The sequence below is a fragment of the Anomalospiza imberbis genome, chromosome 9, assembly GCF_031753505.1.
Source record: "Anomalospiza imberbis isolate Cuckoo-Finch-1a 21T00152 chromosome 9, ASM3175350v1, whole genome shotgun sequence".
NCBI lineage: Eukaryota > Metazoa > Chordata > Aves > Passeriformes > Viduidae > Anomalospiza > Anomalospiza imberbis.
Genome location: NC_089689.1, coordinates 13148698 through 13174913, shown reverse-complemented (window position 1 = coordinate 13174913; position 26216 = coordinate 13148698). Strand labels below are relative to the sequence as shown.

The 26216-nt window shown below is 42.9% G+C and overlaps 1 long non-coding RNA gene across 3 annotated transcripts in view; it reads right to left on the bottom strand.

Moving 5' to 3' along the window:
* Positions 1-958: 958 nt before the first annotated feature.
* LOC137479344 (uncharacterized) overlaps positions 959-26216 on the bottom strand; it is a 33927-nt gene continuing 8669 nt past the window's right edge. For 2 of the 3 annotated variants that reach the window (XR_011002174.1, XR_011002173.1), the window contains one exon: positions 959-4160. This is a non-coding gene — a long non-coding RNA (uncharacterized lncRNA). Of the gene's footprint in view, positions 4161-7254; positions 8546-26216 lie in introns of those variants that run through there. The other variant, XR_011002175.1, reaches the window with a different exon arrangement.

Genomic DNA, 26216 nt, shown 5'->3' with positions numbered 1-26216 from the left:
AGAGGGGCTGTGGTGTTCAGCTGTCACCTTCTGAAGCTGCCTTCAACATTCTGAATGAAAATGGTTTGTCAGCAACATCCTGGGCTGGCTTTTCAAGCTAGGTGCTGATGAGCAGCCATTTCTATCCCTGGGCCTGGTGATTAGTTTTATTCAGCTGAGAGACAAGTACTTGGACATTTGTCACTGTTTCTTTGAAAATGTGTGCGTGTTTTCTTGGGCTATCAAATGGGACATATGGGAGGTGGATTTCCATCTTTCATTAGATCTTGGAAATTGTGTCCTCCTGAGGCAATTAATTAGCATGATGTTCTTGGCTGCTAATGTTTGATTTCAGATTTCAGTGGCAACAGACTTGGCAACACAGATTTTGTGAGAATGGTCTAATGGTTTAGGTTATTAGCTGTGGCTTCCACACAGCTTTCTTCAACTCCTCAGCTTCTGCAGAGTTCCCTTAGGTGTGCAGACAAGTCCCATGGTTTCTGTCCATGTCTTAGCTCTCTCTCTCTGAAAATGAAATATAACAGCACTTTCCTGCTTCACAGGACAAGTGCAGGACAGATTGCACCTCAGCAGAGGCCAGACAGCACCACTGCAATCTTCTGCCACCCCAGCTCCATGATGGAGAAGCTGTTCTGCAAAGCTTTTATTTGATCCTTCCACAGTTTAAAGCAAAATTATTTACAGTAGAAAATTGTTGAATGAACACATTTCTATTTGTTTACTTTCAGTTTGCCCACTGTAGATACCTGCAGGATGTACACACCTTTATCTTTGGAAAGGACATCTGAGGAAAAAGGCTAAGTGAGCTATTTGATGTAGGCTCATAGGTAAGGTATAGCCCCTCAGCTGGTGTCTTACACATGTGATAATTTCCAAAACATACCCTCTGAAATCAATGTGACATACAGCAAAACCACACACTTCTAACCTATGAATACAATCCAGAGATATAGTCTAGACAGTTTGCTTTGGTTTTATTACCTCAATTATATTCATAATCTTATATAATTATAACAATCATGGCTAGAAAACAGCGTTAGTTACAACTCAGAAAAATGTTGTGCCTCTCTCAAAGGGAGACCCAAGCAAAATACAAAATATCTATCAAGTACAGTTATACAGTAGAGTACACATTCTCCATGAGGAAGAACACATGCTTTTCTTTAGTATCCTCTACACAATAACAGAGGGCTGAGTTTTCCAGGGCAATGGAGAGGACGAACCTATTTCAGAACACCAAAATGCAAGTGACATTTTATAGATGCATTTGTTAGTATTGTTGCAAATAAGTTGTGTGTGTAGGAGCTCACTTAAGTGGTCATTACTGTATGTGATTTGAACTCACAAAAGGCATTTCACAAATCTGTTTGAAACAGATGTGCTTCTACCCTGCATTTAAAATAAAATTAGTCCATGATCTCAATTTAGGTAACCTTTGCAGTCACTGATATACAATCACGTATACAACTACACACTTATTAAGCATGTATGAAAGGCATTAGACAGAAGAAAAGGAGATAAGAAGAATATATCGCTAAACAGTATCTGCAATGTTGGACATTCCTTCCAGATGGCTCATTCACATTTAAACAGAATAAGAAAATGCAAAACATTAAATGTAGTATTGCCTGTTTTCACTTGATGCAGCTAGGAGTTCTAATTCAAACACGCTGAGATTGAACTTTGTTTTCATACCTGCCAGACTAACTTTCATTAATTAAAACCAACAAAAATACAAGCTGAATAACTGAGGTTGATTTTATCCTATATATCAAATTTACTCATGGCATACTTATTTAAACTTTTAGCTACTACCCTTATTATCCCATGCCATCTTATTGCAGTGCTTTTTCAGAATCCCTTATTCCTCCCATCAATTCAATTTCCACACACCCAGCATTCACCTCCAATGCTCTGACTTTCAAGCCGTGTCTTTTGCAGACCACCAGGAAGGAATTTGCAGAACACTGGCTGAAAGACACTTATTGTGCAACTAATAAGGAAGGTTGAAATACCATTAAAATTCTGACTTGTGCTTTAAAATGCCATGAAATTCTGAATTATGGCTCTGCCTTGAATCCCCGGTTGCACAATTGCACTGAAGTACTGCCGAGCTGCCGTGCGATCACGGGCTGCCTGCAGCAGCTGAACCACACAGGCACTTTGGACCACTAAAGCTTTTTGCTCAGGCTCCTGATGGCTTTCCTGGGAGCTGATCACCATTAAGGCTACAGAAGAAAGCACCAAGCTAAAAGTTTAAGCTCTGAGTTACTCTGATAGTTTTACTTCAGCCTCTCACATACTGCTGTCTTGGAAGCCACAGGACCTCCCTCCCCATTCAAATATTTAGTTTTGGCCTCAAAGTTACACTTGTCCTGAAATTATTATCAGAGGACAACGGTAAAGTAAAATGCCAAAAAAGTGAATATTTTATCAATCAGTTTCAAAAATTGAGGAGAAAACATATACAATATTTCATACTCTTCTCTTAAATCACTGATTTGAAAGCATTTGGTGAGTGGGTATCACATCTATATGATGGGACCAAGAATTTCACTTGACACATGGTTGGTGTGGTGGAACCTTAAGATCTGCTCTATGGATGGGAGTATAAGTTTGAAAATTAAGATCCAAAGAAGCTTGAGAAAAATCCTTATGATTAAAAATTGAAGAACATTGATCTACATTATTGACTGACAATTGTAAATCTTTCATTTAACAGGAGAGCTGCTTTCTAATTTTTACAGAAAAATCTTCAAAACCATTGGCTCTTCTATATATTTAAAAATATATTTAACTGGTTATGGCATAAATATTTTTGCATGTTGATTATGGGGCTAAACTAAGCAATACCAGCATAAGGAAAAAAAAAAGCCATCTATTAAATGGATTTGCTTACAGAGCCAACAGCCAGCCTGAAGGGAGCTGCTCTTATGACAAATGTCCATGCATGATGTAAACCTCCTTTTTGGTGATGGTGTAGTAATTTCCATTGCAAGTGGGTATTACATTTTTAATTGATTCCTAGCAGCAAAGTCTGTAACCTTCACTGATACGTGTCCATTTCACAAGGTTATTGGCTTTTGACATATCTTGTTAGATGTTATGATGAGACAGATTTTTTTTGCACAGATTGATGTCTATTGATATTACATTAGTTCATCAAGGTTACAAATCACACTGCATTGCACTACATTTCACATTTTCTGTATCATGACAAGAGGTTTATAATATTCACTCTGGGACATATAAAGTGCCTTCCACCCATTCCTTGGATAAATAATTTAAGAAATTGTTGGGAAATCATACCTAATTAGTAGGATCTGCACTCAATAAGTGCCTTTTGATTTAAATTGTATTTGTATTTTGATAGCTATTGATTTTAGGAGTAGGAGAAATGAATAATACATTTTGCATTTCTCCACTGTTCACAGCAATAATCTGACAGAAATAATGGAGGAACACTGCTGGAAGCGGTCCCTTTGGGGACCTGCATGCCTTTCCCTAGAAAGCCCATGGGACAGTTAAAGGCACTCCTGTGTGGAATGGCCTGATCCCCTTTTCTCCCATTGATTTGCTGCATAATCCTGGACAAATCACTCAGCCTCTCAAAGCCTCTCCTTTTCCATCAGCAAAATGGAAACAGAATGGTTCCTCATCAGTTCACCGATGACCACAAGACATATGGAGAAAAGCAACAGACACATCCAAGCAGGTATTACACACATCCTAACTGGCACTGCCACATGGAGCACGGAGCCAGCAAGTGAGGCTTCCTGTGGGCACAGGAGAGTCTGGTTCCCCATAGCAGGACCCACGGTGTCCCTGTGGACCTCTGAGAGAGCGTGGTGGAGCTGGGCAGCACACAAAGAACACGCCCTGCCAGCCTCCTTCTGCACTCAGTTCTGCCAGCAGGAACGTTCTGGTCGGTTTGGCTACTCGCTTTCCTGGGTGAATTGATACAAGACTAATTTGGTTTTCTTTGGATGCTAATCCCTCAGAGTGAGAAGAGGGAACAAGGTGAAGTTGTACCATGCAGATAAGCTGGGTAACAGGCTGGTATCTTCCCGAGGCAGTGCAGCTCGGCGTGCAGGTAGGGAAGGCTGCTTGCATGAATGGCCAGGGGTGAGGAACACAGACAGACAAAAACATCTCTGAGGCTGAAAACAAATCAGAATATATAGGTATTTACAAACACTGATTTCCAACACCCCAGCAGCTGTAACAAATGCAGACTTTATGAGATAACCATAATTATAGAAAAGCTTTATTTTTGGTTTGTTTTTTTTTCACCCTGTATGCCAGCTCTGATTTGAAAGGAAAACCATAGGCTCAACTGTGCAACACAATAAACCATGGCATCAAAGCAAGCATCAAAGTGGCCCCTTGGCTGCTGGCAAACAGTACAATCATAAGAAAAGAGACAATGAAAATACAACAAGTAGAAATAGTGCTTTTTTCCCATAACATAAACACCATAGACATTCTTTTAATACAAAGAGAAGCAGGATCCAATGTGACAGCTTTATATTTGCCAAGTATCATGGGAGGACTGTTAAATACATCCTCCCCAAACCAAGCCAAAGGAGCAGAACGAGCCAAGATGTTCTCGTCAGAACAAAGACATCCCTTTTCTTAGGTCTCAGACAGTCAGCAGGATTAATTTTGCTTTTTATTTATTTTAATTGTCTCCATCTCAAGCTAGCTTCAGTAAGATGTGCCAAAATATCTATTAGTGCCTGTCTATATACAGTCCACTGCACCAAAATCACTTTATGGTCTTCAAATACTGGAAATTATATTTAAGGCATTTTCTTGAATATATAACTTTAAAAAAATTCTCAAGTAGACAACTGAGAGCTAGGACTGTGCAACTCTGAAGCAGAGGGGTTGCTGTCAGATGGAAGAGCAGACGACTTGTATGTGTTTGGATCCTCAGCTTCTCGCAGGGGGAGATTTAAATAATGCGTAGTGGATTTCTTTGTGTGATGCTTTTCCTTCTCTCTTTTTTCAGTTAATATTTTACATTCTTTTAGAAGTATTACCTGTATATTGAGCCCTATATTCATATAATCATGAGGGACATGCAACTTTTCTGTCTTGCCCTTCTACTTTCAAGCAAATGTACAGAAATTGAAGCCTGACAACCCACAGCTGAGGTGCTCAGGAGCAAACAGCTGAAATCATAAGAATGGGGCTGCTCAAATATATTTTTACCCTTCTCTCATTAAAGTTTCATCTGAAGAATTTTTGTGGGAGCCTTAGCCAGTAAAACAGCACCCATCACTTTTAGGTTCCCAAGCAGCAGGGGCACAGGGGAAAACAAGTATCAGATACACACAACCTTTCCTCTTATGCCTGCTACGCCCTCCCAGATGCAGTAATTCACCCTCTTAATATCTTTTTGTAAAAGAAAAGTGATACTAATTATCCTGAAGTATTTTTAAAGAAGATGAATATTGGAGAAGTTCTTCCTTATTTCACAAGACATTCTGCTTTCCATGTAAAATTTAATGATTTTTCATGTAAAATTAATGATTGTAATAAGTTTCATTTTAAGGCAGGTCCCTCCTGGGCAACCTCTCTAGTAAAGTCTGATTCCAGGTGAAACCAACACGAGAACAATATTTGCTTTTATGAATGCTGAAATGGTCCATGAATCTCAAATAGTATTGCACCCTCTGTTTTATAAATATTTTATGTGTTTTTCTTCAGTAAATATATATATTTTGCTTTTTGAATCTCAGGGCCCCCTTTGAGCTGTGTGGCTCTTAGAATGTTAATAGAGAAGTAGCAACATGAAACTGAAAAGAAATGCTTTTAACAAATAGGGAAAGTCTATATTTCATCAAGGAAAGTGTGGTTTAAAATAAAACAGACTCCTGCAATGTCTAAATCCTGCATATTTTCTGCAGAGCATGCCACAGCTATTGACATGCTGTTGGTTTTATATGTCCCAGGATGCATGAATTATTACTGTCATTTGACATTTTATATTCCTAGTTCCATAGCCTATAGCAACACTTACCGTCAGCTGTGGTAGACTATAGCAGACCTCTGGCAATGCGCCTCTTATTGATCAAGCACTGCTCACTGTTTGCCTGCTCAGTAATGCAAAGACATCCTAATTCTCTAAGACAGAAAACCCACAAGTTACTGCATTTGGGATTTCTAGTCCTTTCAAGATACCCAAGACACGAAACACAGATTACAGATACCTTCTCCCCCACTGGGAGGCAAACTGAGTTATCTCACAAGCTTTAGGTACTACAAAAGAAAGCACATTGCATGGCAATACTGAAGAGAAAAGCAGGATGCTAACAAATGGTGCTAATATAACTGGTTATGAAAGGGATCGCAGGAATGAGAGAAGTGTTCTGCTGAGAGTCAATGGAGTTGTGCTGCCAGCTTTATTAACTTCTTTAAAAAGAACCTATGCAAAGTAATACAGAGAAAAATTATGTCAAAGGTGTTTGTGCTTATGATTTGAATAAAGATAAATTTTCTGAGCGCTTACTTAGGTGAAATTCCCTCAAGACAGCAAGAGCCTGAGTTCATGTAAATAATAAAATAGAAATTGCAGATCACAGGGCAGCACAACATACCACAACTGACCATGTAAAGACCCAGCGCAGCACTGAGAGATTTCTTGGTCTAGCAAACACACCCCCCAACTCACCCTATGAGTCAAAGGAAAGATGACCTACCCTTGGCATGGGGCAAGTCCTGTCAGGTAATACAGCTCACCACAGCAACATATCAACCTCAGCCCCTGCCTCGAGGAGCTGATTTATCACCTTCTCCCTTCTCCCAATCCACACTCTTCCCCTCTCTGATCTCTCCTCCTTCCAGGGAGCAGCCGTGGCCCCAGCACAGCTGCCCAGCACAGCCCTCTGTATATGGAGCGGGTCAGCAGGGAACAAAGGCTGTGTCCACCTGCTGCCCAAGGGGCTCCTCAGTGAGTCACCTCAGTGGGAGCATGGTGGCCAAGCCCTGACAGTGGCAGGCTCCATGTCTGCCCTTTCCTGCCCCAGAGTGCCCTGTACAGGGTCAGCTCTGAGCCACACCTGGGACTTCTGTCAAAGTTGTGACAAAGCCAAGGTAAGGGACATGTTTAATTTGGCCAGCCTGAACCACCAGAGAATTTATGCAAGACAAGCTTGGCTTTTGTCAAGACTCAGAGCTGCCCTTCCTCAGGACCAAGTCCCTGGGCAGCGCCCTGGCCCTCTGCCCCAGACCCACACAGGTCACGGCTCGCACTCGGGACCAGCGCCCACATAGTCGCAGGGCTAGCTGCTCACCGACCAAAACGCCCTCGTAACAGCCCATCCACGCCTGCTTGGCTAAGGAGCAGCTTTGATGTGATGCTTCTGGGGCAAGTGTCCATCCCAGCATCCAATAGACCCTATCCCAGCTGGCTGTGAATCCCCACGTGGAGAGAGTGCCTGAGGGCCTTCCTTGGTTCTGGAGACCCATCGGACCCAACTCTCAGGGTGATCCAGATCTTGAATCTGACCACTGCAGCCCAACCCCATCAGATTGTGGCTTTGCTCCTCACTTTGGCTGCAGAGCCAATGACTGCAGCACCCTCCTGGCACGCTCTGCTGGTCCTCAGGAAAGGGCTCTTCCTGAAGCTATTGCTTTTTGTCCCACATCTTTGAGCACAAGAGTAAGCCTGAAGCACAGCAAAGGGGTTTTCAGCTTGCATTGCACCTTTCTGTTCATTCTCTCCCACTGTCTGATCCTTCTGTTTCCCTTGCCTGTCCCACCAGTGTTATTCTGACATGAGAAGCCTCCAGCATCTTTTTTCCTCTCTGAATCTCTTGGAAAGCATTATCAGGTCATGAACCATTTCCTCCAAACACTGACTGCATCTGCTGCCTTAGCACAATGATGGAGTTGCTTATCCAGTCCAAGCTTGCTACAATGAAAAGTCACACTTTTTCAATTTATCCATGAGTTTTTATGATCACTTGAAATACAGCAGCACAGCTCTGCACCTGTAACATCTTCAGAGCCACTTAACAGCACAGCCAGAGAGCACGATTCCAGTTGAGCTCAGCTGAACACAGAAGGTGACTTCTGATGCTGGAGCACTTCATCATTGGGGTCAGACAGGCTGGTGAGGCAGGCAGCCTTTTACTTGCAAAGCCTCTTTCTTTGACATCCAAAGAGGGCATCAGGGCTGCACGTGAGTTAAACCCTTGACAGCAAACAAAAACATTTTGCTTTGCCAAGCATTACAGTGGTGATTTTGTTCCTGTCTTTTGAAGGCATGAGATTTAATCGACAGAACCTGTCAGCTCCTCAGCCAGCTTGAAGAGAGCTGGTTAATGACAAAGACCACTGGCATTCACACAGTCCCACCTCTTTGAAGGCACACTTCCTCTTTGGTTGACTTCTCCCAGGGAGAAACCAGTTTTCTGCCTCACCCTTGGAAATGATGGAAGATACAAACTCCAGGCTAAATGCTTCTCTTCTCTGCTTCATGAGGCTCAGCCCACTGGCCTCACATTCCTGTGTTCAAATCTGGCAGAGCAAACATCTGGAACATGCAAACAAACCCCCAAATTCAGACACCTGGTCATAACAAGGACAGGGAGGGTGTTTGTGCTGCAATTCATCATCACTAGGGTGGGAAGAGCCACATTCCAAGCAGGACAGTTGGAAAGACTGCTACAGGTACTGGTGGGACAGGACATCCACAGAAGTGGCACAGACTGCAGGGTCAAAAGCAGCCCTTGGTGCTTCATGACAGTGCAATATGTATGTAGATATTTAGGTTTAGAAATATACATACACACACTTACACACATGCTCAACTACACATCCTATGTGTGTATGGGTGTACATGATGGCATCCTACATTTTCAGTGCATCATGTAAAGATCACAATTCCTGTGGAGAATTTATCAGCTGAAATGGGAATTTTACAGCCATCCAAAGATTACTTTTTAATATTTCAGTGTTTTTTTGCAATTTGGGAAGAGTTTAATTTTGACTTATTGACATCAGTGCACTTTACTGAGTGAGAAGCACTAACTCCTACCATGGTTTCCTCTGAATCCTCATATGAAGAAACAGAATTATTCCATTTATACAAACACCAGATGTAGCAGTTTTTTAAAAAATCAAATGTCTTTAAATAAAATACTTCATATAATTTGATTTATTTGTAGTCTTTCTCCTAAGATTAAAAATACCTACTACCTTCCCATGATCAATAATCCAATTTTTAAGGGCTGTTACTTTCATTATAAATATATAAAAGCAATCCAAGCTACTAAAACCCTGTATACAGACATGTTGTAAAAGCCAGACTACTTTTTACCCAGCAGGCAAAAAAAAGATACATAAACAGGTCTGAATTGTCGCAGACATAAATATTTTAGACAGACTAGAAAAACCTTTGGGAATTTGAGACTGTAATTAGGCCCCTTAACAGACCATTCAGTAAACCACAGCCTGAAGGACCCTGTGGTGGGTCCCAGTTGTGGAGTGAGACATTGAAAGGGTGTAAAAGGCAGCACACCCACTTCACCCAGGGGCTGTTCACCTGTCACTAAACAGGTCACAAAGTCAAGAATGTCTTCAAAGGTGTGCCACAAGTATTCCCTGCTCCTATGTGCAACATGGTGTGCTTCAGCTGACAGAAGAAAACTTAGAAGACACATTTCTCCTTTGTCTGCAGCCAGCTGAGCTTTCTTCCTCTCTGTTTCCACCTCTTTCTGTCCACCTCCTTCACCCCTCATCCAAGCTCTGTAAGCTTCCTATTATTCCAGACATTAAATCAATTTGAGTAAAACTATTACTGTTGTAGATGCTGTGTCTTCCTATTGCTCAGTAGGAAGTAGACTTAGCGGTGCCACCCTAAATAATGAAAGTTTATTTAAGAACAGCTCAAACCCACTAAAAATTAGTAGCTTGATCCCACAGACTACTCAAGTCTTGAGTACTCAAGTCTTGAAGGCTTGAGTCTACTCAAGCCTTCAACCTCCAGCCTGGATTGATCACTTTGGTGTCCAAGAAAGTGCTCTTGGCAGACCCCACACTGTCTCAGATGCATCTTTACATACATTAGTTGCATTAAATAAATCATTACCACTGCACCAAACTACTTCTGGCCTCATCACATGTTAAAGTCTTAGGACCTGCTTGGGACTACTCTGCATTGCTGATATCTGTGAGAGTGCCATCCCCAGAGTCACCCTGAGCCAGACACTGCAGTCAGGCTCATGCAGCAACTTGGAAGCACAACAGTATTTTTAACATCCCAGAAACAATTACTGCATCATCTCTTTTTATGGCTTTCCTGGAATATTCTTTATATTCTTTGCTTTGTACAAAGCACTGTGTCTAGGATGTTAACTCTTCCTGCTCAGACCTGGTGGATTATTCCTGCTCAGTGAGGAATGCATGGACTTCCTCTGAAACATGATTTTAAAATTGCACTGATGATCAGGAAAGCAAAGCACAAATTGTGACCAGAGCTTTTATCAGATATCTACTCTTTGTGTGAGGGTAGGTGATGTTTCTGATTACCAGAGGACAAGTGTACTCGTCTCTCCAAAGCACAAAATAAAGATTTACAGAAGATATGCTTTTAACTTCCCAACCCAAGCCCAGAATTCATTCTCATGAATTGAAAGGCCAAGCCAAACTCTTTCAAATCTTATCTTAACCTAGTTTTTTAGGAAGGCTGAATCTCATTGACAGGTCTTATTTTACTATCAGTAGTAGGACAAAACTCCTCAGGTTACTCTTTCACAAGGATGCTATTAGTTTACTCCATATTGAAGTTTATTGGGCTTTGGCTTTTTATAAGGCAGCAGCAAGTAGTTGCATGGAACATATTTTTTTCATTGTTCCCATCTGTAAATCTCTAAGAGGGTACAATGAGAGCAGAGATAGCATGTAAACACCTTACAAAATAATCTTTGGCCTTTGATAAGGATGCGTTGATTTCAGTCATCTGGTTATCACTGAATCTCTATATGAAATCACTTTATATGAATGTATATTTTATTTTAAATACTTATCTCCTCTTAATCACAACCACTGATTTTTTTTTCTTTTTGATAGTAGCAAGAAACATCAGCTAGCTCTCCTATTAGAAAAAAAAAATAAATAAAAAGAGGACCTACAGCCCAGTTTGTGGCCAGATAGGACATAACTTCATCTTTTGTCACAGTCTGGTAAACAGTAAACCTGCTGAGATTTAGCTGGGAACTGGTGCTAACTCATGTTCCTTGTAGACCTCAGGCCAGCTGAACGTGGATGAACATCAGCCAGGGCCTGTGACCAGCAGCAGCTCATTAGGGCAGCCATGGGCCACATGAGTCCCCGTGCTCTCCGACTTTTCATTCTCTTTTCTCCTTTTGCTTCTTTCCTTTCTGCTTTTCTCTCCATTTCTTCTCTTTCCAGTCATTCCTTTCTGCCCTGTTCCTCCTCTACCTTTTCCCTTTGCTCAGGTGCTCTGTCCCTCTCCTCTGTTCCCTTCAGGAGAGGAGAAGTGGGTAATGCTGTAATTTAGTGCTGATTTCTTACCTAGTCTGGGATAAGCAGCAAAGAACTAAGGAAACAACAGGCATTTTGTTTGAAAAATGTCACAGGTCCTTTAGGACCCTGATTCAATCTCTCCAAAACAAAAAATCAATTGCAATTTTTAATAGGCATCAGATCACAACTCAAGGTGCCACTCCTTAAATGCAATAATGAGTCAGCTCATTCTAGAAGTTGCTGCATACAGAAAACATTTTGCCAATTATTAATTAACAATTCTACAAGATTAATCACAGCTATTATTTAGTGTGCTCTGTCATATCAACTTTGCAATTATTCAATCCCCTTGTTTTTACATACCTATTCAAACCCTGAAAATAAAGACTTCTATTAACTTAAGCACATCTTTCTGAACTTTTTAAAATGCAGTAACTCATGGTTTTCTGCCTTAAGTCACACAAAGGACAGGGCTATAAGAGCTGACAACAGTTCTCATGAAAACATTAGAGAGACTATAATGTTACTTTCACATTTTTAATATGAGATAGGGTTCTGCACCTCAGATTTAATGCACACAGAATAGTTGCAAGTACAATGGCATTTGGATAACATTTAGAAGCATAAAATTACAAGTGTACTGACATGTTTTTTGTGCTTCCTTATAGCACAGAAGCTGCTGCTCTTTGTCCCCCACATCCCTTGTGTCAGAAGCAGCCCAATACTAATAAATCTCGAATACACTTTTGAGATTCATAGCAAGGGCTGCAACACTCGGGTGGAATTTATAAACATGTGTTAAAATTGTTTCTGCGTCATTCTAGAGCACAGATACAGAAGGAAAGGTCTCTTTGCCCTCTTACTGGGGATCATAAACGAAAGCAACTTCCTTCCTCTGCCTGGGATGTGATCCCTGGTATGCACTGTTCTATCTGCACGTGAAGGGGGACAGGTTCCCAACTCTTGCTGAAGCAGCCCTGGGCAGAATTGCATGTTCCGTGTGACCAGTAGAGATGGGGCAGCCCTGCAATGCTTTCTTCTAGCTCACTTGGGCAACCAAAGATCTTTTTAGGACACTTACTGTAAGTATTTATGAGTATTTATGTAAGGTAGCAGCAGGGCTTTAAAATCTGGCAGTGCCTAGAATTCACAGGCCTCAAATCTGCTACACAACTAAGATCTGGGGTTAGATTTCTTTTCAGGCATTTACATAACCTCAGAAAGTGCTTTGCTCAGAGCTGTCAATCAGAGACGTTCCAGCATAATTTCTAAAACATTAGGGAGTTTCACACCCAATGTACAGCAATCTGTTTGGATCCAAAAACTAGAACATGCTGTAGTAAACAGTTTTTTTCCTGATCTCATTTTATGTAATTGGGCAGGAAAACTGAGGTATCAGAGGCTTGAATCCTGCCTGGAAGAGCAGCGCTGGGCAGGGAAGGTGCAGCAAGGGTCACAGGACTGGATTGTGACTCCTCAGCTCATCAGACCAATTCCCTCCACCATTCTTCACCCACTTGGCAATCTGGTGTCCCCAGCTTTCCACTGAGCAGCAAGTTAACCCAGAGAACTGCAGGGATTTGTTTAATGCAACAAAAGCTTTTGTCTTGTGAATATCAGACTTAAATCATTGTATGGATATATCCTTTGGAAATCATACTCAGTCTCACAGAGCTTTAGAGTAGCTATTCGGAATCCATCAGTAGGTAGACTGGAAGTTCCTAAAGAAAGAGGTCCTTAGCTGCAGTTTCTTTAACCAAGACCTCTCTCTTATAATTTCCAGTGAGTTCCTGCTCTCATATTCTAAAGGTAATACCAGATTTCTGGGGGGAAAAAAAATCAACTTTTTAAGATTTTATTAGTCTAAATAATAGATGTATAAATATTTACCACCATAGAAAAGAATTTCCTGGCTTCCTCAGTTTCCTTCCATGGAAAGCCTCCTACACCACACTGTACTTGACGCATATGCAAGAGGAAAAGAGGGGCCGAGAGCCCGGGGGCCCTGCTGATGCCATGGAGCCGCATCTTCCGGGCCGGGCGGAGCCGCCGCTCCGGGAGCCGCGCACAGCCCGCGGAGCCGCGGCGGCTGCGACCCCCGCCCGGCCAGGCCCGGCCCGGCACAGACCCCCTCCCCGGCAGCGAGCAGGGCTGCTGCAGCGCTGGCTGTGCCCAGGCACCCCTCCCGTGCCCCCAGGCAGAGCCACACCAAGGCGGAGCAGCGCCGACACTCAGCACCACAGCCTGAGGAGCGGCGGCATGGGACGAAGCCAGGGCCGTGGCGCTGGCCTTGGGCATGTGGTTAGCTGCTGTTTATCCGCGGGATTAGGTGGCGTCTGTTCATGACAGCAATCCACCACCCTGACCACTGAAGCTCCCTGAGCTCCCAAACGTCCTGGCCCCAGGTGACCCCACCTGGCCCCCTGTGAACCCCGTCCACCCACCACACGCACTTTGTGCTCAGCAGCTCCTTGTATCCATTAACCTATAGAGCATGCATAGAGCTGTTGTCCTGCCAAGAACTTTTCCTTCCATAGGAAACCCATCCCCCCCCGGCTTTTTCCTTTCAGCTTAAAGAAATAAAAGAAAATAAAGGAAAATACAGGGATTGTGAACTTGTATTTACCAGCTGTATTTATGTAGGGGAAAACATTTTCATCCAGCACCAGTCAGACTTCCATGCTATTGTAAAGGTACTGTGCTTCACCCAGTACATTCCATACTGCCAGCTTCCTACAGCACCTAAACTCTGGGCAGTGCTGGAATTCTGCAGTTATTCCGTTCATGTGTGCCTGTGCATACAGGTGCACGCCTGACGGTAAAACATGGTTGTATTCTTAAAACAAACATGTTCAAATTGCATCACATTAACAGAGTATCTTTTGGCTTGAAAAAAGTCATCTATTTTATATCCCTTATCAATTACGATATCTAAACTTGGAGCATCCAGGTAGTATACTCACTGATTTCTCAGTCAGCCTCCTGTATTTTCATAATAACAGTATTTTTCAACCCCAACACTGAGTGGAAGAGCAACTCATGATCCCACATGTTAAAAACAAGAGCAATTGCCCATGGACCCTGTGCAGCAGAGCTGCCATTCCAGTGGGGAAAGCCTGACAGCTTGCAGCTCTTGTGCAGGCAAGACTCCCAGAGAGGGGAGCATGATTGCATGTCCCTAACACTGTCACATCAGTCTCACTGTTTGGGGACAGGCTTTTCTGCATGGACAGCACTTGGGTATTTTGTTGTAAAGGAAGAGAAATGGTTAAAATACCAAACTTCCCAAAAGTGTCAATAATAATAAGAATAATAAGTCAGATCAGCATGTTTTGGTTTTCTATATAAGAGTATGTTAACTATCAAAGGATGATAGATCTCTCTCTTCCAAAGAGAGGCAGGTGATGGCTCTTCCAATATCTCAGAGTAGATGGGGGGTTTCATATTCTAATACTTGTGCTACATGTGTATGCTTTAATGTCCTTTTTGAAATGCTGCAGTTGAGGCTCCAGTTGGGGTGGCCCAACCCTCAGAGCTGTTTCAGCCAATGCTCACGTAACATCACAAACTCAGCAGGGTTGCCCTGCATTTAGACTGCTTTAAGAAACTTTGGTTCCCGTTTTTCATGCTGTCCTGTCTTTCCCATTCTTGCACCTTGGCACAGAGAGCAAACAGAGCAGCACAGCCTGTAGTGTGCTCCTATACTTAGTTCCCTGAGCACCAAGCAAATATGCAAGAATTTGTCACCAGACACAGGAAGCTACAGAATTTTTTTTTTTACCCTGCAGGAACTCTGAATCAAAATATCTAGAAAAAGTGAAGTTTAGTAAAAATTGTATCATCCTTTTTATCATTGTTTTCATCTCCTGAATCCTTGCAATAGCATTTTGGAAAGAGCTTCTCTGAGGGACAAAGAAGTTTTGTCCTGGGGAGCCACTGCCCAGCAAGGGCAGACCCCCCTCCTGTCACCCCAAGGCAGCAGATCAATGCCACCCCACGTCCTGGCTTTCCCTGACTCTGTGCCCAGAGGACCCACAGTGCAAAACACTTCATCAGCTCACACAGGCATTAGCATCTGCACGAGTCCAGACATCCAAGAAGCACCACAAACAGCAGACATTGTAATGTTTAAATTTGCTAACAAATAAAACAGTACATGGCAGCAATGGTCCACATGAAAGATAAAACTCACAGTTGGAGCAGGCTGTAGGGTGGTGGCTCTGTGCACATTGCAGACTCCATCCTGCTGAGAGGGGACGTGACAGCTGCCTGTGCCTCTCCCGTGGGGGTCAGCTCGGACTTGCCTGTGGCAGAAGGGATGCCACACAGCCTGGCCATCCCCCTGCCACCAAAGCAAGACACAGCTGCTCCTGCCAACACTGGCTGCATTACTTCCAGCCATTAAAGCATTTCTCTGCAGGCTTGGATTTTCATATCAGAATCTAGGAGGTACAGAATAACCCTATAAACCAAATTACATGACTGAGACCCTCTTTCTGCACCAGGGCAGAAACAATTTTGACCCCCATTTATCCTCTAGCAGTCTTTTCCTACAGGTGAGTGGCCCACAGTGCTTCACCACAATTAATCATGGCCGTGGCTCTTAGTAGCAATTTGTTTTCAATTACCTCCTTCAGGCAAATCTGTATGATTATCACCAGTTTTTTCACATTTCTTTCTGCTGCCAAGTCTGTATCAAAGTGCTCAAAGCGCATCAACTGTTGATCCTGCAATATTCCAAACAAACCATTGGATGCCCCTGGTGAAGGCCGGGGTAGCCCAAACCCTGTGCTGCTTTGCCCAGCACAGAATCATGGGCATGGACAGAGATTACTCCCCAGTGAGAAGTGCAGGGTTAGTGCCACAGAGCCACCCTGGTGTCAGTCCTGCTGAGTCCAGGGGAAGTGCACACCCACTAACAAAATCACTATTGCCTGGGGCTGCAGTGCCAGCAGGGGAGTGGCAGCAGCTCCTGTCCCAGCTGAGCCCTCTGAGGCACTGACTGGTCCCAATGCAAAGGGTGTCACACAGACTTGGGCACACGCTGCCTTCCATCCCTGGAGCATCTCCACCACTCTAAGGTAGCAGGGACCAAACTTAAGCTGATCCTAACAGTAGTTCTTCCAAGGCATGGAAATGAAGAAAGGAAACTGCAGCACAATGTGGATCCTAATTGCATTTGCTCTGCAGGCTCTGAAATGTCAGTCAAACAAATACGCCATTGCCTTTACTGCTCTGCAGTTGCCATTTACTATTTTACTGGGAAATTGTCCAGGAAAGGGATACTACCTAGAAGGGACCATTATGCTAGCACTGGAAACCAGCAATATTTCTGAACAACCCCGTGGGCCCATTATCTGTTCCTACGCTGCAGAAAGACAAGAGCCAGAGCAAGCCAATTTGTGTTTGTGGCAGCAATCACAGCTGTGGAGGGATGGAGACAGCCCAGGACCCAGCGGGCACATCTGAACCGGTGCACACTCTGGAGCTGTGACAATTCACACCAGAGAAGAGCATGATTCAGTGAGTGAAGAAAAAAAAAAATCTTAAAATGAGCTCTTTTATGAGCCTGAGTTTCATCATGCAACTTTATCAGAGTTTATGAGAAATGGAGCAAACAATATGAAGATGCAGAACATGCCCACTCTCCAGCTCTATCAATCCACAAACCCAGTAATTTCCAGGACATGCGGAAACCATGGGGCAGATGGGTTTTGCTGAGGTGGCAAAGCCCCTTTCCCAGCCCCTCTAAAACCATCTCTTATTTTCTGGCAATGCCTCTTGCCCTCCAGAGAGCTCAGTTCTATAGGCAGCTCCTTGATACTTAACTACCACTCTCCTAGACTTGGAGTGAGTGATTGAGATACTTAATATGCAGAATCATTCTGAATCACCCCATTTTACCACTACTTTATTTCTCCTCCAAATCAAAAAAGCGTAACAAAGAGTCAGACCACTTCTGCTTACTGTAATTCCCCACCTGCTCCCCACAAACACAGATCTACCTGGACCAGATCCCATTGACTTCTAAGCAAAGCTCAGTCTGTCTGTCTTTCCTTCTCTTCAGCTAGCTAATCCCAGAGGGCAGTTTCAGACCTACTTAGAGGTTCAGTCTGTGTGGGCAGGGTGAGTAGAGGCTGTGCCCAGCATAAGTGAGGAGGAAACCATCCATTGCCAAAATAGGCAGCTCCCACCCCTCTGGAAATCACCTTAGCCAGGAAAATGTCTGCTCTTCACACCAGCACCTGTGAAGGCTTGCTGTTTGCAGACGGTTCAGCAACCATTTCATTTCTGACATTTTTTGGTTTTCATCACGTTGTCTCTGGCACTGAAAGCACAAGTGGATCAATGCTCAGTTAAACTCTTGTGTCAGGGCATCCTGTCCCTGATACTGACTAACAAGGCCACACAGTGTCCTGCAAGCAGAGGACAGGAATGGAGCAGCACCAGCTGTGCTGTGGCTGCTCCCTGGCACAGGGATGGCTGTTCTGCTGTGAGCTGGCAGCTGCATTCTCTGCCTCACATGGATGTACACCCTGAACATTCAGTCCCTTCCTAATTCTTTGCATACTTTTTTGGTTCTAGGTATAGTTTCTGCAGACATACAAGCTGAATTAATACTATTTTTTTTTCATTTTAAACAAAACAAGTGCCATGTTTTATCACCCCTTTCTCTCTGTTTCTCAGATTGGATTTCTTAAATTCACATGGGTTACGCATTTTCATAAACCACATTGGCTGCAGTAAGCTGCGTTTGAATCATCATTTAGAGAAGTGAAGATTTAATTTCATGGTGGAATTAAGGTTGACATTTCCTTTTTATTTACACTACACCAAGGATTAATAAGGTTACTATAACCTTAATCTTTGATAGCTCAACAATAGAATACTCCGGGATTACTGCAAAAGCTGGATTTTAACTCTTTTAATCCCATTATTGTTGATAACCTTATCAACACTGTGCTCCACCACAGAGGTAGAGTGGAAGGATCTCAGACTCTGAAATTCCTTACCATGGAGCAACACTCATAGTTCAAACAGAAGAGCCAGAGCCAGCTGCTTGGTTGATGCCTGCAGTGAGGTTCACAGTTTGCAGTAGGGCTGCAATGCTGCTTTTAAGCGCCTTGTCAGAGATCTTTGCCAAGAAAAACATTGGTCCAGTGGCATATGTTGGTGGAGCAATGCAAGGTTGCTCTAATTCCCTTACTTTGTTTTTCCCTCCTCCCATGTGACAACTACTCCAAGAATCAGACTGCCAGTCTGGCAAGTTGAGATCCAGAAACTTACTGCTAATTACCATGTTTACAATTCCCAACCTGTCTGTTGGTGCCAACAATCAAAACGCATCCTCTTGAGTGCACCAAAAGACACTTGCTGGCAGTAGTTTCCTAAGGTTCCAGGCTGGCTACATTAATTACTGTTAACTTAATTTTTGGGTATTGAAAAGCAGCTTTAATTAGCAATTCCATTAATCAAAATCATCCTTTTATGAGTTTCAAGGAATAGCAGCTTATAGACTACTTACCAACTTATGAGTCTTTTATTTGGAAACACAAGTGGTAATAAATTTATATGTGGCCTGATAAATAAAGTAGGCAGAGGTTCAGTAAAAATCACACCAGGGAACAAAAGGTTATGCCTTCCCTTTGAAGTAAAAGAAGCAGCTCTAGAAAGGCAGGTTGGGTGTATTTTATCATCCTCAGTAAACATTTGACTGCACAGAATAAACCCCATTCTGAAGGTATATCACTGAATCAAAGTATTTAATTATTAAAAAAAAAAAAAAAACATGTATTTTATGAACTCAGTAAAAGAGAGCCCAAACTCAAACAACTGGAGGGCACAGCCTGAGCAGAGAAGGTCCCCTTTGTGCCATGAGTCCTTGCCTGAGACTCCTGAAGACCTTGTGGCTACTCATTTGGGATCCCTTTTTGCTGAGCACATGCTTCAACCCCTCCCAGAGTCAGCAGAGCACACCGGGCTGTGCAGTACCTGGGAACAGGCTGTTCACTAAAGGTCTGTTCCCAGGGCCTTGCCTGCAGAGCCCACCCAATGCCCACAATTCCCCCTCCAGCAATAAATTTCTAACCTGGACTTTCCATGGCAGTGGGATTCAATCTCCGTGATGCTGGCTTTAAAATGTTGGTCAGTTGATAAGAACTGCACTAAACTGCCTCTCTGAAGATGTTTTTCTCTGTTTGCTGCCTGGCATGGAGCTAAAAGATGGAGAGCAGAGCTACCCCAAGCTCTGCCCGGATGCAGCTTGGTGCTGCTGGGGTGGACGAGCTGCTGGACACAGCACAAGGCTGCTCTGGTCACTCTGGCAGCCTGTGGATGCCAGTGCAGCCAATGCCTGTCTGTGCTGAGACTGCAATCAGTCTCATCTCTTAGGAGTACTTATATCTGCTTATAATAACACTGGTCCTACCTGACTGTGTAAAGATAGGCCTAGGTGTCTGATTTTAAGCCCCTTTTTTCTAAAAACTTGGTCTAATTGGTGCCCTAACAGGCTACAGTGAAACTGTCTTTTCTGGCCTGCAGCAGATTCTCCACCATCTCACCAAGAAAGACACCAACCAACTTCCCTGCTCTCCTGGCAGTGTTTCACAGGCTGCCAGCCACTGCCAGGCTCCTGCTCTTGCACCACAGTCCTACTCTGTGAGGTTGCAGTGGGCTACTAAGGAAAAGATAACCCAGAGCAAGATTCAAGCATATGAAAAGCCATGTGGGGTATGGGAAATAGAGCCAAAGCAGGGAGTAAGCCAAGGAGACAGACACTAAAATCAACAGGCATTTTAACTTACAGGGGAAGAAGGGAAGGAAAATGAATCAGTGCTCCCAGAGGAGGCAGTCTGAATCTACTCTGATCCTAAAGAAAGAGAGTGGAAACAGGCATTTAAGAGCAGTTCATTTATACAAGGCGTACTGAATATACCAAGCAAACTACCAAAGGAGGCAACAAACCTGCATCTTGGAGAATGGGCTAAAGGAGTTAGATTGGCACTTTAGAGCAAAGAGATGTCTGAGGCTGCAAAGGCAAGCAGCAGCGCACAGAGACACATGGACACAGCTCACGTGGCCCACGCTATTGACGTGTTTTCCCTCCCCAACCCAGCCTACTGAGCTTGATTACTTACATCTTGTATAACTTACATAGTCTAAAGAGAGTCGGCCAATTTCCACTCAATTTATAATTTAACAAGCAGAGGAGCTTGATTCTTCTAATTTACATAAAACATACATAAAACTGCAAACAAAATAGCTTTAGAGCATATGGGCAAAGTACACAAGAGCCACAGAGGAAAGCAGGAGTGAAGAAGGATATAGAGAAAAAGAACTGTCTGGATTTTGCTCTGCTAAGGGGTTCTGAGTGCCTTATTTATGATAAATATCTCACAAAAAAAGCAGTTTTCATCATCACAGACACGTGTTGGTGGACAATCGGCACACAGATGTACCTAGCCTATGCCGTAACGCTGAATGGGGCTTTTTTACTGCACACTTCTCTTTCTAGGTAAAGATATACTGTTGAAAACCTTCTGCAACAATATGGCAAGACGGTATCAGCGTGTATGAAGGTAGACCCGCCTTCCTCCCATTCCCTCTTGGACATGTCCTTATCTCATGAAGAAAGGCAGGGAGCTCTCGCCCTGTGGGTAAACCCAAGTCAGCATTCCACTTCCCAGGGAGCAGCAGCGGGGCTGCGCTCTTGTGACCATTTCTCCTGCATTCCTCCTTCAGGACTGCTGGGTTCTGGCAGAGCCAGAGAAGGCATTCTCTGAGAGGAGACACCACCTGCCAAGTGTGGAAGCTGGTATTCCTCCCTTGGCATGGTATGCTCCAAATCGTGCCTCTCTCCTCCATTTGCCTAAGGAGTCATCCTGGGTACTAACAATAGACTCCATGGAGGCTGGTGGAGCTCAGGCTGCCTCACCAACTTCTGTCTGAATTCAGTCATTTCCAGTGAGCAATGTATAAATAGATGCTGCCTCATTATTGATGTATATTGTGCAAAGGGTTTAGCCAGGGATGAAGCTCGCCTGCTTTCCTTTTATGGATGAAAAGCGGGATCCCAGAGCTTTTATGTGAGATCTCTGCACATGTCAATCAAACCACACCAGGAGTAAGATTCTGCGCTCTTAGGTCCATGTTAAATGGCAGCCACATGGCCACAAGTCTATGGGAACAAAATGCATGTGTGTGGAGGCACATTTACAAATATGCAAAACAAAGCCAAATGAAAAAAGAATTCTAATAGTTGCAGTCTAATTTTTCTATTCCTTTTCAAATCCCGAGACTGGGCTGTAGTCTGAGCCACTCTGACACAAATCTTATTTGACGTCGTTATAAACCACTGATTCACACTAATGGAAGAGTTAGCCTCTGATTTAGGAAGCAGACCTTAGCAGCTGGCCCAAGCCTGAGCATCTCAGCCCTGCAGTCTGGCTGTAGCACATTGATAGTTGCCAGCTAAATTTGATCATGAACTCTAGTGAAGGCGAGCTATCGATATTTCAGAAAGCCATTCCTCACACTTCTGAGCAGCAAACGGCCCATCACTAAGAAGGCCAGACCCTTGTCAGCATGAGCTGACTTATATGAAATGAAACGCTGACCTCACTGCTAGCTCCAGAGTTAATCTCAGAAGAGAGATTTTATTGGAGAAAGCAGAGCTATTGTTCTGAGCCTCTCTACAGGGCACATGTTTAAGTTTTGCATCCAAGAAATGTGGAATACTTAAAAAAGAGTTGCATTTGATAAAAACTAAAACCTGAAAAACCTAGCTAGGTATTGTGTGTGTTGATTTATTTATTTGATTTGTTTTTCTTGGATTTCTCATCATGCCCATTCAGCATCCTTTGCCTTGCTGGAGTTTTTCCTCCCTCTCTACCAGGGAGGCTGGAGCAGAGTGAGCAGCAATGCCTCACTGCAGCTCTAGAAAAAGAAAACTAAACATGTCTATATTCATCTCTAACCAAGGGTCTGTACTGGTGCTGCCTTCTTTGCTGGTAAAAAATTAAATAGAAATACAAGCACCTAAACAAGAAGAGCAAAAGGGAGTGGGTTTGGCTCTTGCTTCCTAGAGCAGGACTTGCAGATGCCGTTTTCATCAAGGGGTTCTTTGAACAAGTGAAGGCAGATGGATTTATGTTATTACATGTGTGACACATTATGGGACAGCCACAGGATGTCATAACACAATAAAGGACAATGAGCAGTAAAAACAGAAAGGATTGTACTGAAACCTTGAAAGTAATTATGTTATTATGTTCTGCATAACTCAGACCCTGGCAAACACGTGGGGAAAAAGGTCTCTATCTTAAAAATGGAAAATTCACCATGTCTTAAGTTGAGGTCTGAGAAAGTGCCCACTACTCTCCTCTATAGTTCAAGACCTTCAAAAAATAAAAAAAAAAAATTAGAAAATTAAATGATCCTGAGATTTCTAAAATAAAATATGTTGAGACAGAAAATCCCTTCCATCCCCTCAAATCTTTTGCATGTTTTGTAAACAGGAAGGGGGACAGCAAGGCAGAGGAGGAAGGTAGGGGAACAAGAAACAGTTTTTACCACAGTGGTAATTTTTAAGAACTAGAGCATCAAGACTGTAATACGTGTTGCTCCAGTAAAACAGGAAGCAATAAACTGTAACACAGAAGGATGTATCATGGCAAATTGATGAAGGGGTAATATAAAATGCATTTTCTTGGAGTAGTCAAGTAAGTTATCTCCTGAAGAATGATTGTTAAAGGAAGAGTTTCCAGATGGTGGGAAACATTAGTGCATCAAGCCTCCCTGCTCTATTTTCCACCTAAATTGAAGAAATAAAATAAATCCTTAATAATGCAGTAATTAGTGATGCCTTTTTATTTGATTTTTTATCAGCATCTTTTAGGAGTATGTGCATATTTGCACCGCTATTACTATCAGATAATCTAAAAGTAGTCATATGAAATCTACATTATCTATGTAAATGCCTCTGTAAGATGCAGTGAGATGGTTCTTTTTTTGGTAACAGGCTGCACAATTGCATGCTGTACTGTTCTGGTTCAGAATGTTCCTCTTTCTCCAATTAGAGAATACCAGCCCCATGTTGATCACTTTATCTTTGATCTCCAGTGATTTAAAAGATTGGTTTGACCTGTGATCATCAATAAACTTTGTGGTATTGTCCTGATTGTTCCTGAGTAAAGGAACCACTAATATTACAAACAAGGTTATGAATCAGCAATTAATATTAAAGTCAGCTATATTTTTCCACATTTCATGCCTCATGCAATAATGTGAAAGGGGTGTACATTGCGTGCAACTCAGATGAGCTGATACAGAACAACACAGCGGTGACAACTGACCCCAAAACAGATAAAATATCTACCTAATCTAAAATACTCTTGGGTAGTTTGGAAAGTGTAAGTTACCTCTTGTGGGCCTGGCCCTTTCTTTCTAGTGGTATAAAGTGCTGAGAAATTATCGGAGCCATTTCAGCTACATGGAGCTGTGTTGCAAGAGTCAGAGGCAAGAAGGCCTCCCCAGACGGCTCTCCAGCCCTCCTAGGGTGACTACTGCTTGCTGTCTCTTGGCCAAGTTAATTTTACATCTCCCAGGCAAGGGCTTTCCTGCCTGGAGATTGCTCTGTTGCTTTATATCATCCCCACTGGCTAGAGGGGTATTGGGTTCACTGAAAGGAAATGTTTCTTGATAGCCATGCTGCATTTTCTCTGTACATAGCTTCTAGGCTATTTGCACACGCCAGGCTACACTTCTTTCCTGCTGGTTTCCGCAGGAGAATGATTTCAAAAGCAGGATACTCATTTCATTTATCTATATGGGCATTACTATGTAATTTTGGCTAGATATGTATAGTCAGATATATATATATATATATATATATACTATATATATATATATATATATATATATATATATGTGCATGTGTATATATAGAAAATATATATAAACCATCTTTCAGGTATATATTCAAGGCTCTTATTTTTCCCATCAATCAACCCGCTCTACTTTCTGGAACACTTCACCTAATTTTTGGTTGGCTGCTTATAACTAGATACTGTTTTTCCAGGAAGCAAACTACCAAACTTGTGTGATGTTCCAGCCCTGGTTTCAACACTTCTGGTACATACTTCCAGCGCCACACTGTGATGCCTCCTCACCTACAGTCCCTGGTGCTTCACCTCTCCTTTGCCCTCTGAAAAGCTGGGTCACATCTACCTTCTACCATCACCTCCTAGACTCTTCTCTTTACCTGCCTCAGGATCCTCTCTGTCCTTTGCAGTCAGACTCTTTCCATCACCTCTATGAATTCTGGCTTGTTTTTTCACTTTTAGACTACTTATTTTTGGCCTGTCATTTAAATTTCTTTTGAGTCATTGTTATTATCGAGCCAACATTTATAAATAGTTCTATGCATTGCAGGTATGGGATAATCAGGTCCTTTGATTTTTGAGCAATTTGGTTACTAAATGATAGCAATAAAGAGCATGTAATCATCATGGGCGTTAGCCCAGGAAATGTTTCTACCATTAAAGCTTTCAGGAGGTAGATGATGATTCTGGTAAAAATTTATGGCTCTTAATAATGAGTTTTATGATTTACCATTACAACACTAAATGGTGAGGTGTCATAACAGCTATGGGTAATACCTGAGGGTGATGCTTTTCCGAAAAACAGTAATCTATTAAAAGGAAGAGAAGAAAAACCCTTTTGTGTATGTAAAGACATTATTTACTTTTAAAAAGTGCACAAAAATCCGTTGTGTATGTCACAGCTAGTGTAATGTAAAAAGGCAGAGAAAAAGGCTAGTTAGCTTATTCTTACAGCTGCAAAGTATGTGTGGAGCTGTATGGATGTATAGATATTACTGTTTTCAGTTTCCTCGAGGAAATCCTATGAACACTAGAAGCTGCCTGAACTGACACGAAAGACAATAACTTGTTATGGGAAGAAAACTTACACTCGCCTCAAAATCATATGTAGTCTTAAAAGCAGAAAGTAAAAACATCTGCATAACTGTATACATCTACGTGCACCACTGTGGGCATTTATTTTAGGCAAATTTGCAGCAGCAAGAGGAATCATAGCACAGGTTATAAATACCCACTGCAACAGCACAGCCCCTGCTGAGGTGAGTGGGTGTTGTGCCTCTGTCGGGTCTGGGAGAATGAGGCTTTTCTGCTATGCTCTAGCCTCCCTGAATTCAGAGAGGGGTGCCTGTGTGTAAATATGTATATTTATACCATTCAGGGATATACACATATGTAAGGGCTGTAGTTTTACATATTTCTGGAAAGAGCACCTGAAGTCCAGTGGCAGTCCCGAGCACTTAATTTAGGGTACTGCTAAGCATAGAAATGCTTCACGCTATGGGCAGACCCAGGCAGGGCTGTGACACTGCTTGCACAGGACAGCAGGGACCAAAACTACTTTCTGTACTCCCACTCCTGCCATGGGGCATGATGTGCCCATTGTGCCCAGAGATCCACACAGTCCTTTGGGCAGCTCCCCACTGTGGGAAGGCCCGAGCAGGGTGGGGGACAGCCAGTGTCCAGTGTCACCTGCGCTGCACCAGGGCCGCTGCCACACCAGCATCTGCTCTGCCATCAACCGCCTGTGCCACTCTGGGGGCCCTGGCGTGACAAAGACTTGCCTATGGCAGCAGCCTTCGAGGCTACTCCAGCAGAGAAAACTACCCAGAGATATAA